We start from the raw sequence: 14,570 nt of genomic DNA on the forward strand, positions 1-14,570 counted from the left end.
AAGTTATACATATATATTTACAAGGGTAAGTTATACATATATATTTACAAGGGTAAGTTATACATATATATTTACAAGGGTAAGTTATACATATATATTTACAAGGATAAGTTATACATATATATTTACAAGGATAAGTTATACATATATATTTACAAGGATAAGTTATACATATATATTTACAAGGATAAGTTATACATATATATTTACAAGGATAAGTTATACATATATATTTACAAGGATAAGTTATACATATATATTTACAAGGATAAGTTATACATATATATTTACAAGGATAAGTTATACATATATATTTACAAGGATAAGTTATACATATATATTTACAAGAAGAAGTTATACATATATATTTACAAGAAGAAGTTATACATATATATTTACAAGAAGAAGTTATACATATATATTTACAAGAAGAAGTTATACATATATATTTACAAGGATAAGTTATACATATATATTTACAAGGATAAGTTATACATATATATTTACAAGGATAAGTTATACATATATATTTACAAGAAGAAGTTATACATATATATTTACAAGAAGAAGTTATACATATATATTTACAAGGATAAGTTATACATATATATTTACAAGAATAAGTTATACATATATATTTACAAGGATAAGTTATACATACATGTATCAGGTACCCTCCATGTGCCGAGCATGGTGCCAGGCATTTCATTAATCCTCACGACTACAGGAATATTATCCCAACGTCACAGATGAGGAAAATAGGAAACTGCAGTATAGAATGCTTAAGTAACTAGCTCAAGGTCAAACAGCTAGAAGTGTGGAGTAGGGAATAAACCCAAGCAACCTGACCTAGGGCCCTACTAAGCGATCATGGTGGGAACGGGAGAATCACTCAGGATTCCCAGATCCCTGTGGAGTACAGTTTACATCATATTCTTCTGCTACCAGACACATTTCAGTGTTCTTAAAAAGCTGGATGTCATTGTTCTGCAAAGATGGCCTTTGATACCTTCTTACCTCTCTCCATCCCTACACATCCAGTTGCCTGCCTTCGCGGCCAGTTGCCATTATGCATTCTATACTCATCCTGCCCACAAACTCCCCTTGACATTGACAGGAACGAATGCAGCATCCCCAATAAACACTGCAGTACAGCACCGTCTGCCAATGAAGGGAGGCCTGGGCCCACACAAGGGTGCCCAGGAAGCTAGAGCTGGGCCAGGAGTGTGCTGGCCATCCCCGCCTGCCGCTAAGTCTTTAAAACTTCACAAACAATGTGATTTCTGGTGGTTTTTCATTTTGAGAGAGATAAAGATATCTCCGTGAGTCCATGCATCCAACCGTTTATATACATGTTGGCCACGGCAACTAAGAAAGCCATTCAAATTGCAGGGAAATGAACAGAGCTGAACAATAAGCTAAAACATGCCTAGAGCAAGTTTAGCAATAAACAGGTTTTTAACTTTTTCCCCTTCCATCTCTTGAGTGTCTTTCTCTGATGGATGATGTGACAGACGAAGGCGGCGCCATAAATTCCAAATTCTGAATACTAAATCAGTGACTGGCAGCCGGGTGCTGGAAGACAGTCCCCGCTCTTCCTGGGGCGGCCCTTTTATGAGGACTCTGTGACCCAGCTCTGCTCTTCCTGAGATCGGGCTGCTGATGGGACTCGTGAACCGGCAGTGGGACCACATGCCATCACACTGGCCCTCGAGGGCAGCATTTGAATCCATGGTTCTGGGAAAATGGGGTTCAGAAATCAAGGGATCCTGCTGAAGGTCACACAGGTGCAGAGATGAGTTTGAAGTACCAGTGAAATCATTTGGGTCTCATCCACCCCAGAAGTAGCAGCTGTTTCCCCATTTTGCCTATGAGAAAACTGAGTTTCAGGACCATTAAGTAGCTTGGATAAAGTCACACCGCCAGCATGTGGCAGAGGTGGGATTGGAACTCTAGTTGGTTTGCAACCAGAATTCACATTTTTTTGCAGCAGAATGGAGCCTCCCAAACTTTTTTACACATACACAAAAATAGTAATATTTGTGCTGCATAACAGAATGAACTGGAGGGGATTTGGGAGTCTTTCTATGGAACTTGGTGGAAAATTTTTTATTACCTTTTGTTTATATTATATAATTACAGTAAGAAAAATAAGTATTGGGGAAGATATTAAAGATTGAATATGCATAAAAATTTCAAATACTATATTTTCATATTTGTAATGAGAAAGCTAGCTTCTGCGAACATAATGTTTTCATGTCAAGTTTTATGTTTGAAATGGCTACACACAGTTCCTGATCAATACTTCTTAATGATGATCTCTTCAAATTCTCAATAACGGCAACTCACCAGAAACTTTGTTCACACAATTAGGTAATAAAAATTTTAAATCATTTTTTTACAGATAAGAAATTTACAACAGTTGAAATTATATTTTTAGAATGTTAACAGCTTTTCCTTTTCTTTCATTGACAATTATATTGTCGGAATTTCTTGTGATACTACGTTTGGATTTCTAAGTGAACTGAACTTTTGCATATCAAATGTTTCAATAGAATGGTAAAACCTGATTGGAGGGTTGCAGATGCAGTCATCCAGCAGTTGGCTTGGGCTTTCCTGAAAGGGCTCATCACCTGCAAATGGAAGAGAGAATCCCGTGAATGTAAAGTAGAGGTTCGGGACTCACTTGTCACTGTCCCCTCCAAGAACACCACCCAGCGTTCCCCGCACAACTTGCGCTATGCCCCATGCTACTTGGGTGCCTGGAACGCAAATCCTCCAGTAGTTTCCATGCCCCTGCACACAGTGAATAACTGTTTGCAGGAGACATGTAGGAAGCAGAGCAACTCTTGGCCGCACTCAGCAGCCCTGGAGGCCAGTGCATGTACGGCGCATGGGTGTTGTGCTTGCCACAGGTGAGGACCACAGGAGGACCCTCGGGAAACTGTTCCCTTTGGCTGTGCTCAGAGGAGTCTCCACCAGGCTGCTTGCAGCCAATGCTGATAGTTCCAGGGGCTCTGAGGATCCCAGTAGCCTCCAGGGCTGAAAGTATCGCTAACTCTCCACCTCTGTATAAACCATTTGTGGCTGGCTACTTGGGAAGTTTTGCTCTAAATTACACTCCCTACCATAATTGTTGAATATGGTGAGTAATAATTTGAAGTAATAACTGACGTTTCTTCTCCCAGTGTTTTTTCATCTCACCTTTCTTTGCCACTTGGGCAGCTTTCCAGATACTCTGCCTTCCAGGGAAGATGGGGACAGTCAGGAACATGGTGCCATTGCCCAGCTTAGAATTTCAGTGCATGCTTTTGAATGTCCTTAGCAGAAATGGAGGTGTGAAAGCAAAGGGTTTTGTGAGAGAGCATTTGTGGTAGTTAAAAAGGGACTTGGAAGTCTCAAACCATAGGTTTTAAAAACAAGATAGAGAAGAATACAAAGTGAGTACGGTATTCTCTTCCCCAACTGCCCCCCAGTCTAGGTTCAGAGGTGGGGAAGATCAGCCAGGGAGACAGAGAAGAATCAAAGGACATGGGACTGGGGTTTAAATGGGTCCCTGATGTGGAGCCCAGCAGCACTGACCCTTGGAGATGCAGGGTAAAAAGGGACTGCATCATGATCGAAACCCTGACTACACATCTCAGATGGACACAGGAAAATCTGAGAGCTAGAGAGAATGTTGTCTGCCTTCCAGAATGTAGCGCAGGAGACCAGGTGTCTTCATACAGCATGGTGCCTGAGCAGAAGACCAGCAATGGCTGAGAGTGAGTGCCTAGGTGATCAGATCAGTCTTAGGAGTCTGTTCATCCCGTGTACTGTGGGGAAAGCCACCAGCATTCCCAAACTTCCCCCAAAGAGATGTAGACGTGGCCAGAGAGCAGCTGGAAAAGAGGCAAAGAAGCTTCGCAGTTGGGACAACGAGAAAACAACAGCATTGACCTAGAAGCCACAGTGGGGACCAATGTCATGTGCTACAGGTGCATCGGGGCAGAGGCCAATACCCCAAAACCCACAACAGAGTCCACAAGGTATCCCTCCTCACGGCCCCCGGAAATGTAGATTACCACAGGAAGAAGAGAGCAAAACAGAGGTTAAATCCCAAACTGACCATGTTTAAATGAGAAGTGACTGATTGTCTTGAATTGGTAAGTTTGTTTTCCACCTTTGGAAGAAATGAGAGGTAGAGAACTAAGGTTGAGTTCAGTTATAAAGAAACATAGAGAGTTACACTTTCATACATCTAAGATTATGACTGTATAAATAATTCATACCTATTGCAGAATTTATAAGTGAATTCATAACCATTCACTTTTGAGTATAACCAAGATGTATAACAGGCAAATCCTCCATTTATGAAACAAACCCTGATGGAATCTCAATGGGCAAAAGAGGTGGATATTCACTTTATAAAATGATTCTCCACTTTACAAGACCTGTTACCTCTAATGTCCTTTAATTGGCCAGGCATCTTAATGCAGTTAAAATAGAATCTGACTTTGTAAAACCCATTTTTCTGGGTGATCGTCAGCCTTGTGTTGAAGAAATCTGCATTGATTTGCTTTAATCCAAACCTCAGCCTGGCGCATTCACACTTGGCCTCTGAAGAAGGAAGGAAGTGTTGGCCTCAGTGAGCAGATACAACTGAAGGCCATGTTCATGCTGGACTCAAGGTCAAATGACTTGAGCTCTAGTCTCTGCTGTGTCACCAACCAGCTGTGGAACCCTCCACAGGGCCTTCTCCTCTCTGGGCTTCTTTTAGAAGGCAAGAGGATCAGATTCCAATGGCCCTATGGTTTCTCCTAGCACTGACTGTGTGGCTTTGTATTTATGAATTCCTTGGGCTACAGACTGACCCATGGGTGCTCTTGTAGGTAAGAATACAGAGCTTAAAAGCACAATACGTATTATGACCATGTCTGAGACTACGTTTACATGCTAAGTAGTATCTAATCGGGTATGGATTGAGTGCCCACTGTATACCAGACCCAACTAAGAACTGTTACAGAAACAAAGGAATGCCCCCTTCCCAGCCCTGAGAAGAAGATACTCCTTAGAGGAAGAAAGAAGAACAAAAAGGCACAGCAAAATTGACTGCCCGTGGGTCCAGGGGAGGCAAGTCTCCCTGTGAGCCGCAGTGGTCAGGAGGAGAAAGATGAGCAGGGTTTTGCAGCATAGGCAGAATTGCTAGAGAGAAAAGAGGTCTTTCTAAGTGATGCAGAAGTGGGGACAGTGCTTCTCAATCTTTGATTCAGCCTAAGGAAGCCACAGCCGTGTGACAAGCACAGTGAGCAAAACTAGTGATGAATGATGGGCGGTGACAGACTGGGAAAAGGGAATGGAGTGGGTGGTGGAAATTTTTCAATTCTCAGACATATGTAAGGCTTTTGCTCTCTGTTCCTCTGTTTTCTCCTTTCTCATCCAGCCATGGTGTGGTGACTATCTCCACAGCCGCTGTGGGTGGTAAATTCCATGAATTCTCTTTTACAAAGGAAGAAACTCAAGCCTAGGTCTTACCATTAAGCAAAACTCTTCCACTTCCTTAGACAAGGCAGACTCCCCATGTTTTGATTTTATCTTTAATTTGTACCTTGTTGTTTCCAAAAAAAAGTATTTGAGGAGCTGAAAATAAAAGTCATAGTTAAAATAAGAACGTTAAAACAGAAAATATCAAATCAGGAACCAGAGATATTAGGGGAAATAAGAAAAGCCAAACCAAAGTTAACTTTGGCCACTGAACTACATTTAGCTGTGAACTTCCTAGAAGCCAAAGAGAAGAGGGAAAATGATTCTATAGCATAGCTAATAAAAGTAAATATATTAACTATTTAGAATAGATGCACTCTTCCTGAACGCTCAGAAACTGTGACAGGATTTTGAGGGTATGATGGAGGAATTTCAAGAAACTCCCCTTGGTTGCCTCAGTAAGTGGAATATATAGTAAAGTAATTCGTATAATATTTATCAGGCACTCACTGCTATATGGATACTTCACTAAGCTCTGGATGGAATTAAGAGCTAAGACACAATCCTTGTCCGCCTCAAGCTTTTAACCTAATAAAGGAGATGCAACATGTAGTCAAATAAGTATTTATGCAACAACAAATATTTATTTAAGGTCTGTTGTGCTTTTTTCACATAGTAGACAGATAGTTTTCACAAAAGAGGCAGATTTTTAAAAATTTCTCCAAGGTCGAGAGAAGGGTTTTAATAGAGATATATCTGGATACATCTTTTTAAAAATATGTCCACACACAAGAAGATCAAGTTATATGAGATTATATATTAATTAGCTTGATTGCAGAAGTCATTTCACTCTAGATGTATATCGAATCATCATTTTGGTAAGAATTTTTTAATAAAAGGTCAACACTGACAAAAAGGAAAAATCTTTAAAAACAAGTGAAAAAATAAAAAATAAATCGATACTACACACACAACAAGAACTCAGCTTCTATCTCTTTCTCATGAAAATATAGAATACGGGTTTAGGTTAGAAATATGTTAGCTGTAAGCAACAGAAACCTTGACTAGAGAGTGCTTCTCAAACTGTAATGTGAGTGTAACTCACCTGGGGATTGCAGTTAAAATGCAGGTTCTTATCGGGTGAACCTGAAAGTCCTCATTTCTAACAAGCTCCCTGGTACACAAGCAGCATCTTGAGTGGTGAGGGACTAGGCAGATGGTGACTGAGGCTTTATTTGCCTAATCATCACACTCTTCTGAGACGAGCATTCCAGGCAAAGGCAGTCAGGGCTATGTGGAAGCCGAGTGATGCCACCATCGGGGAGCCATTCTTTTCCCTTCTCTCACTCTACCATCTTTTTTTTTTTTTTAATTTTCATCCTCATGCTTGTTGCCTCATGTTGCAATATGGCTGTTCTTCAGTGTATTGTGTCTCTGTTTCAGACCTGAAGAAGGACAGAGTCGCCTCTATAATCAGGAAGACATAAGATTCCCAGAACTTACCTCACCCCACCCCCACCAAAGCTTAAATCTAACTGGCCTGAAGATGTCCCATGGCCACCTCTAGCTGGAAGGGAGTATGGGAGGCAGTATGGTTTTAGTTGATCATCACCCTGAACAAAATTGGGCATTGTTAGTAAGGAAGAAGAGGTGAATAGCTATCAGGTAGGCAATGATAGTGTCATAGCATTGTTCACCTAAAACAACAAAACAGCCAGTTATTTTACGAGCAAAACAGGTTTATTCAGGAGCAGCAAAGATTGCAATTCGGGACATGCAACTATGGTGAACCATGTGCAAGTCTGGTAAAGCAAAGGAGAGGAAGTTCTTTTACAGAGGAGAAGGGGAAGTTGGGAAGGGCTGTTATAAACAAAAAGTCCATTGAAGGAAACTGGGAGTTCAAAGTATAGTGGCTTTTCTTTGACTGAGTTGTGCCAGTCTCTCATTGGCTGATCTGTTGCTGGGGAGAAATCTTTCTTTCTCCTGCTGGGGATAGTGAAATAGTCACTTCCTACTGGAGATGCAAGGTAGTCTCTTCCTGTTGGGATCTGTATTGATGTCAAGTGGTATGTGCATAAGAACTCCCCCTTCTGGCCTCTTGACTCCATGTTAGTGAGGTTTCCCTTTATTAATTTTCACAGCATAGAGATACTTATTTTCCCCATAAGCATTCTTTGAGCACCTACTATGCACTGAGCTCTCCAGGAAGCCCCTTCACAGTGAAACATATTGACATGTCTTATTCTATCCATTTCACAGATAGGGAAATGAGGCTCCCAGGACTGAGATTTCCATCTTGGCGTCACATGTCTGGTCAATGGAAGAGTTAGGTCTGGGATTCCTGGATCCTGGCCATTTTATGAGGGTGTATGTGTATGTTGAATAAATTGAGGCTTACGCATCATCCTTTTGGGAAACTTAAAATGAAAGTCACCTCTGAAGTAAGCCAAGGTCGCAGCACTAAGAGGAACTCTTTGTAAGTGTTGGAGAAGGATAGATTCGCAAGCAGTAAATAGCAGGGGTTGATGTAGTACAAATCACGCCAGACAAATTTAACTGCTCTTTTTGTAATCTATAGAAATGCCAGATGAAGAGATAAAAGGAAAGCAGTGAATATAATAGCTCTCAATTTTAGGAAAATGCTTAGGAATAGTGACTTGGGTGAGGTTCTGGGGAAAAAATTAATAATAACAATTCATGGGCCTGGCAGGGGGTCCTGGCCTGAGGCTGGGAAGCAAGGAATCTCACTGCCCTCAGAGGGGGTGGGAAAGGGAGCTGGGTGGGGACCAGGTGCTGGGAGGAGGCTGCAGGGCGGGGGCCCCCATGCGCTGCCCCAGAGCCTGCACGTCAGCTGAGGCCTGAGTCAAAGTCTGACAAATCCTCACGACCCAGAGTGTGGCCCTGGGAGGAGCAGCTGGGGCAAGGCTGGAGCTGGCCAGAAATGCAGAATCTCAGGCCCCACCCCAGCCAGGCTGCAGGAGCATCTGCAGGCGACAAGCACCCCAGGGAAGTCAGATACACACTGACATTCCAGAAACACTGCTCTAAACACTGCGAGGTTGGAGGGCACCACAACCCTCTAATCAGGTGCCGTCTCCCTCACCTTCACCCCGCTCCTCAGCAATGCCCCCCAAACATGATGCTCCAGAATTCACCCTCCTGCTCCCCAACATCAAACTATTGCCTCACTCCCCTAGTGCCAGCTTGTTCTCCTGGAAAGTCTCAGCCAGACTAAGTTATAAACACCATGGGGATGTTTGTCTTTTTAAAATGAGTCAGTTAATGATACTCTACTGGTGGGATTTCAGGCCCCGTAATACTAGGTGGGGGGAGGTGGACAGAGGATCCCTCCCTGAAATCAAGGATAGAAACTTGAATTGAGTGCCCGCCCCTCCCCACCCCAATACCAGGTACTAAGACATACTTTGTCTCATTTATTTGTCACAATCCTGGAGGTTTTGTTATCCTCCTTTTAGGGCAAGAATGACACTCAGAAAGGTTAACTTGTCTGAGGTTACACAACCAGGAGGGACAGAATCAAGCCTGCTTACCTGCTGTCTTCCAAAGTCAAGACCTTCCCCCAGCATCCTTCCACCTCACTCCCTCTGCCTACCTGTGTGGATCGCCTTGCTGAGCCCTCATCAGGCCCACATCTGAATGACTGCAGTTGAAGGTAACTGTGAGGGTCTCTGTTCATTGAGCCTCCGAAACTCATCTACACCAACTTCTATGATGGCTCAGGGGTTTGAGGAATAAGAGCTAGGGATAGAAAGACAGAAAAGAAAAGAAAGTATATGAACCCACCAGGCACTAAATATGTTATTTAGATCTGACTTCTTTCCAAAAACAATTTAAGTAAACTTAGCAGAAAACTCATATATATTAGTTCCTTTATAATACTAATTAATAAGAGTGCCACATCATAAGGGGAAAAGATAATTTCACAGAGACCCAGGGAAAAGACAGCTGCTCCCACCAAACACAAACTTAGCTTTAGTTTCTCTGATAGTTGAAGCAAACAAGTATGATGACATTTTCTAATAAAAGTGAGTGTGATCAGGAAAGGCCCACCTTTTTCTCAGCACTTATAGGAAGGCATCTTATGAAACTGACAGATGCCCCTAACTGGGAAGGAGCGGAAAAAAATTATCTGTGACCTGGAGAAGCAAAATGTTTGGGTAAGGTGCCCCTAAATGAGATTCGACTTCGAAAGGCTTAAGCATTAACACAGGAAGGAAAAAATAATCATAAAGACAGAGATGGATTCAATAAGTGGGGGGGACCTCAAAAGTGGGGATCTGCTGAGAGAGAAGCAGCCCCAGAGCAGAGCACAAATTAGATGAGCTTGCAATGGGAAGTGGCAGAGAAAAAAATAAAAAAGGCAAGATGATTTGGGCATGTGTGAATGTGCAGGGCCCACAACACAAAGCCAGGAGGAAATGGTCTCTGGTGGTGAGATGGAGCCTGGGAGATTGAAGCCAGCTGTGGGCATCTCATTACCCGATGGAGGTAGGCAAAGTGGAGAGAGTTCAGGGAAGGGCACCAGGCATGATTAGGTAGCAGGAGAGATTAATTTACGAGGAAAGATTAAAAACTAAAATAGGCTTGCTGGGCTCTGGGAAGGCTGGCTCCCAGCGTAGAGGGGTGAGGGAGGCACTAGGGAAGGTAGCAAAGCGGGAGGAGGAGGTCTAGCCTGGACCAAGCCCATGAAGGGATGAATGGGCCAGGGGTAGGGAGAGATGGTGGAAACACCCACCTAAGGACACCTCAGTCAAAATTAGAAACTAAGATGAAGCTGCCATTTTTAGCTACCATATACAGAACCTGCAGAGCCACGAGTTCTGCACAAAGAGCCGTCAACACATCCTCTCCATCCCACTCTTACTGTGATCAATGGGGCTTATTTTTGAGATGGAGTGGACGGGGTGGGGGCTTAGTTCATTCATTCAACGTTGTTGGGCATCTACTATGTGCTAGGAATTGTGCTAAGCATTGAGGAGACACATATAAGACACAGTCCCTCGAAGTGAGAGAGTGGCATGGACATATATACACTACCAAATGTAAAATAGATAGCTAGTGGGAAGCAGCCGCATAGCACAGGGAGATCAGCTGGGTGCTTTGTGACCACCTAAAGGGGTGGGATAGGGAGGGGGGAAGGGACACGCAAGAGGGAGGAGATATGGGGATATATGTATATGTATAGCTGATTCACTTTGTTATAAAGCAGAAACTAACATGCCATTGTAAAGCAATTATACTGCAATAAAGATGTTAAAAAAAAAAAAAAGACACAGTCCCTGATCTCAAGGCACTTGAGAGTGCAGCTCATTCAATTCTTACAAGTCAGTGTAATAAGTACTTCTATTTGAAAAAACATAAACAGAGAGCACTGGAAACCAGACTGAGAAGCCAGAGGAATACTTCTCAGAAGGGGCTGTGCATGAACCAAGTTTGGAGGGATGATAGGCATTACCTAGCTAAGGCAGTGGATGGATGAATGGATGGACGGATGAGTTATCAGGCAGAAGGGACAGTAAGTGCAAAGATGTGGTCTGAAACAGCATAACATGTTCAAGGAAATTAAAAAATTCAAATTTGCCTGGAGAAAGGGGGTAGGAAGGTAAAGAGAAGAAGGTTAATGTATTAGGCAAGGGCCGGATCATGAAAGAACTTGTATGCATGAAGCTCAGAAATTTGAACCTCAAACTGGAAGCTCTGTGGAGTCAGCAACCAGAGGCTTTTGAGAAGTGGCATGGCAAAATCAAGTGTAATTTTGTAACGATTACTCTGATGTCAGTGGAAACATGCACCCACAGGGAAGGGTAGTCAGGGGACAAGGAAATCAATTTGAGGACTATTTCCGTGATCCAGGTAGGAATCTACAAGAGGCTGAACTAAGGCAGTGGTGGCAGAGACACAGAGGCTGCAGACCTTTCTAAACGCTTGGCAAGGGGACCTGGGCAGGAAGATAGAGACTAGTGAATAAGGTCTTGGCATGGGTTCCTGGCTGGGTGGTGGTGTTCATCCCTGCGGTAAGCAAGGGTCACACAGGTTTCAGGGAGAAGTAAGAGTTCTATTCAGACAAGTTGGGCTTGATAGGCTTGTTAGGAGTATATATATCCTGTAGGCAGGTGGGCAATATGTCGGTACTCAGTCCGGACTCAGAGATTCAGGAGTTATCAACATATTTGTGATAACTGAGGTCACAGTGTGAAGGAGAAACCCCCCAAAAGGGTTACACAGAAACTGGAGAGCAGAGCACCAAGAACAAGTCTTGGGGAATACCAACCGCTAAGTGGTCCGTGAAGGAAGGAAGGCTGCTGAGAAGGGTGAGAAGGAACAGCCTGAGAGGTTGTTGGAAAACAGAGAGACCACGGGAACACACAAATCAAGTGAGGAAGAGTTTCAGGAAGAAATGATGAACAGTATGAGATGTCAACAAAATTCAAGCAAGTAAGGACCAAAGTATCCACTGAATTCAACACTATGGAAGTCAACGGAGAGCAGCAAAAAGAGTGATGGATGGATCAGATGAGGCATAAGCCAGATTGCAATAAATTGAGAGGGACGCAGGAGGTGACGAAGGACAAGAAAGAGTGTAGCAAACACTTGGAAATGATTGGCTGTGAAGGGCAAGAGTAAGACAGGACAACTCCTAGACTGGGATGTGTGGTTGACAGGGGTATATGGTTGGTTTAATTTAATTGGTTCTTAAATGAGAATGACCTGAACATGTTTTCAGAGTATGGAGGCAAATAGGTGGAAGATTTCAAGGGAATAAGACAGAGGGCTGGACTGAGCTCTGAGAATGTGCTATTGGCACCTAAGATTTCAGCGTGGGATCAGTGCTGGGTCAATCCAAGACCAGAGTAAGCAGTCCTTGCTATATTCACACTGGGCTCTGACCAACTGATTTGAAGTCAGAGGTGGAGCCAATGAAGCCATCAGCCATTTTGGCAAGTAACATGGGAGATAAGAGAAAATACAGCCTCATACACTCTTCCAAGAAATTATCCTCTAGTTAGGCATAAAGGTACATTCCCTGTAAAAGGTTACTAAGCATTATAATGTAAGGACCCTTGCTTTAGCCAGGGTAACCTCAAAAACAGAACTTGAGGCAAAAGCTTACTTTCTGTGGTTTTACTGGAGCGTGCAATCCCAGGGAAGCGAGAGGGAGGGTTTGGGATAAGAAATATATTTAGTCTCTGTCTATGGTTTCTGGGGCAGAGCTCCTAAGACCCTGGTAATTTCCTAAGTGAGAGGAATCTCTTTGTTTTTCGAAACAAGGGCTTTAAATCAGAATGGGACCCTTATATAGCATCAGGATGGGGCCAGTCACCAGAAAGCCCAAGGACTAGAGGGCTGGCATTTACAGCCCCACCACCAACCTCCAGGAACTGCGTGTGGTAGCGGGGAGGTGTGGGATGTTAGAGATGAAAGCTCTATGAAAACCCTTGAACAACAAGATGTGATGAGCTTCCAGGTCAGTGAACACATGCCAGGAGTGCGGTACATCTCAGTTCTATGGAGACAGACGTTCCTGTGCTGGGGACCCTTTCAGACCTCATCCTGTCTACCTCTTCATGTGGCCGTTGATCTGTATCCTTTCTAATACACTTTACAATACACTGGTAAATGTAAGTAAATGTTTCTCTGAGTTCTGTGAGCCACTCTAGCAAATTAATCAAACCCAAGAAGGGGGTCGTGGGAACCTCTGATTTATAGCCAGTGGTCAGAAGCACAGAGGACAATCTGGACTTGCGACTGGCGTCTAAAGAGAAGGGTGGTCTTGTGGGGATGAGCCCTCAGCCTGTGGGATCTGATGGTATCTTCAGGTAGATAGTGACAGCATTGAGTTAACTGCTTGGTGGTGTTGAAAAAACACACAGTGGAGCGGGGACAGGGAGTGAAACCGGGGCAGGGGGAGTGAAGATGACCGGGTGCCTCACGGAGCTGGCCACCATCTGGCAACAAACATGCCATTTGCTTGGTCTTACAAGATGTTTCCAGAGCTGTTTCCGTGAAACAACTGCTTCTTAGGACGTCCCTGGAAAGTGAGGAGAAGGGCAAGCACTTGATCACTGACTCTTCTTGTTTCTCTTCTCTTGGGGACCAAGGTCCACCCAGGAGGCGTCATCTGGGTCCTGTTACCCAGCCAGAGCCACCGCAGTCCAGCTGGGCAGAGCACAGATGCCGAGGTCTCTCCTGGTCACTTGGCACCACATGTAGGGGCTCCGTGGGCTGTGGTGGAGGAAGCAGCTGGGCCTTTATACCCACAGGAATAGTGTGAAACTTCCCTAGGGCCACTGTGGCCAGGAAATGCACAGAGGGCCAAGGCCTGAGGTGTAGGCGAGCCAGGCAGATCCAGCCTGGTGCTGAGACCAGGTCGGGCACAGACTCGGTGTCTCCTCATGAGAACAGCATCAAGCAGTGCTCTGAGCACCTCAGGTAAATTAACTTTTCCAGTCTTCATTACAGCCTAATGAGGTACTAATACACACATTTAGACATGGGAAAACTGAAGCAAAGAGGGGTTAAGGAACTTCCCTAACACCACACAGCTAGGAAGTGGCTGAGGGAGGATTCAATCCCAGGCGCTCGGTTGTGCCATACTGCCAACTCCAAGAACCCGCGAGGGAGAAGCCCCCAAAGGAAACATCGTGTAGCAGAAAGCGGAACTGGGTTTCAGAAGCTGTGTAGGATCTAACGGGCAGAGAATAAGGAGGTGGGTGGTCTCAGTGGGAAGAGCAGAGTGGACTAAGAAAGTATAAATGACCTGAGTGAAGCTTGGCCAAGTAAGGACTATGCGGCGATGGGTTTGGGCAGGACACTGGAATGTGCTCTGTAAGCAGATGGGGTGGGGAGTAGGCATAAGGGAACATGGCCAGCTTCAAGCAGAGCTGCCGGCTGCACATGCGCACTTGTGAGCCCTGACTCGCCTCCCACCTACTGGTGGGACTGAAGGGAGAAAACAGCTTCAGGCCCCGAGGGTGAGGGCGGCCTTGAACATATAGCAGCTTCCAGGTCTTTGTCCTCCAGAACCCCTTGTCTGACCCCTTGAGGCCTAGTAGACCCCTTTCTGACCCTTTCCCACTTTCTGCTAA

General features: G+C 44.1%; 1 long non-coding RNA gene across 2 annotated transcripts in view; it reads right to left on the reverse strand.

Annotated features, from left to right (window-relative positions):
- Window positions 1-604: 604 nt before the first annotated feature.
- LOC309611143 overlaps window positions 605-14,570 on the reverse strand; it is a 40,281-nt gene continuing 26,315 nt past the window's right edge. The window contains exons 2-4 of one of the 2 annotated variants that reach the window (XR_014234349.1): window positions 9,077-9,222; window positions 2,567-6,908; window positions 605-1,868 (exon numbers count right to left, since the gene is read on the reverse strand). This is a non-coding gene — a long non-coding RNA (uncharacterized lncRNA). Of the gene's footprint in view, window positions 6,909-9,076; window positions 9,223-14,570 lie in introns of both variants that reach the window. The other variant, XR_014234350.1, reaches the window with a different exon arrangement.

Source organism: Balaenoptera borealis (genome assembly GCF_965194805.1).
Source record: "Balaenoptera borealis genome assembly, chromosome: 14".
NCBI lineage: Eukaryota > Metazoa > Chordata > Mammalia > Artiodactyla > Balaenopteridae > Balaenoptera > Balaenoptera borealis.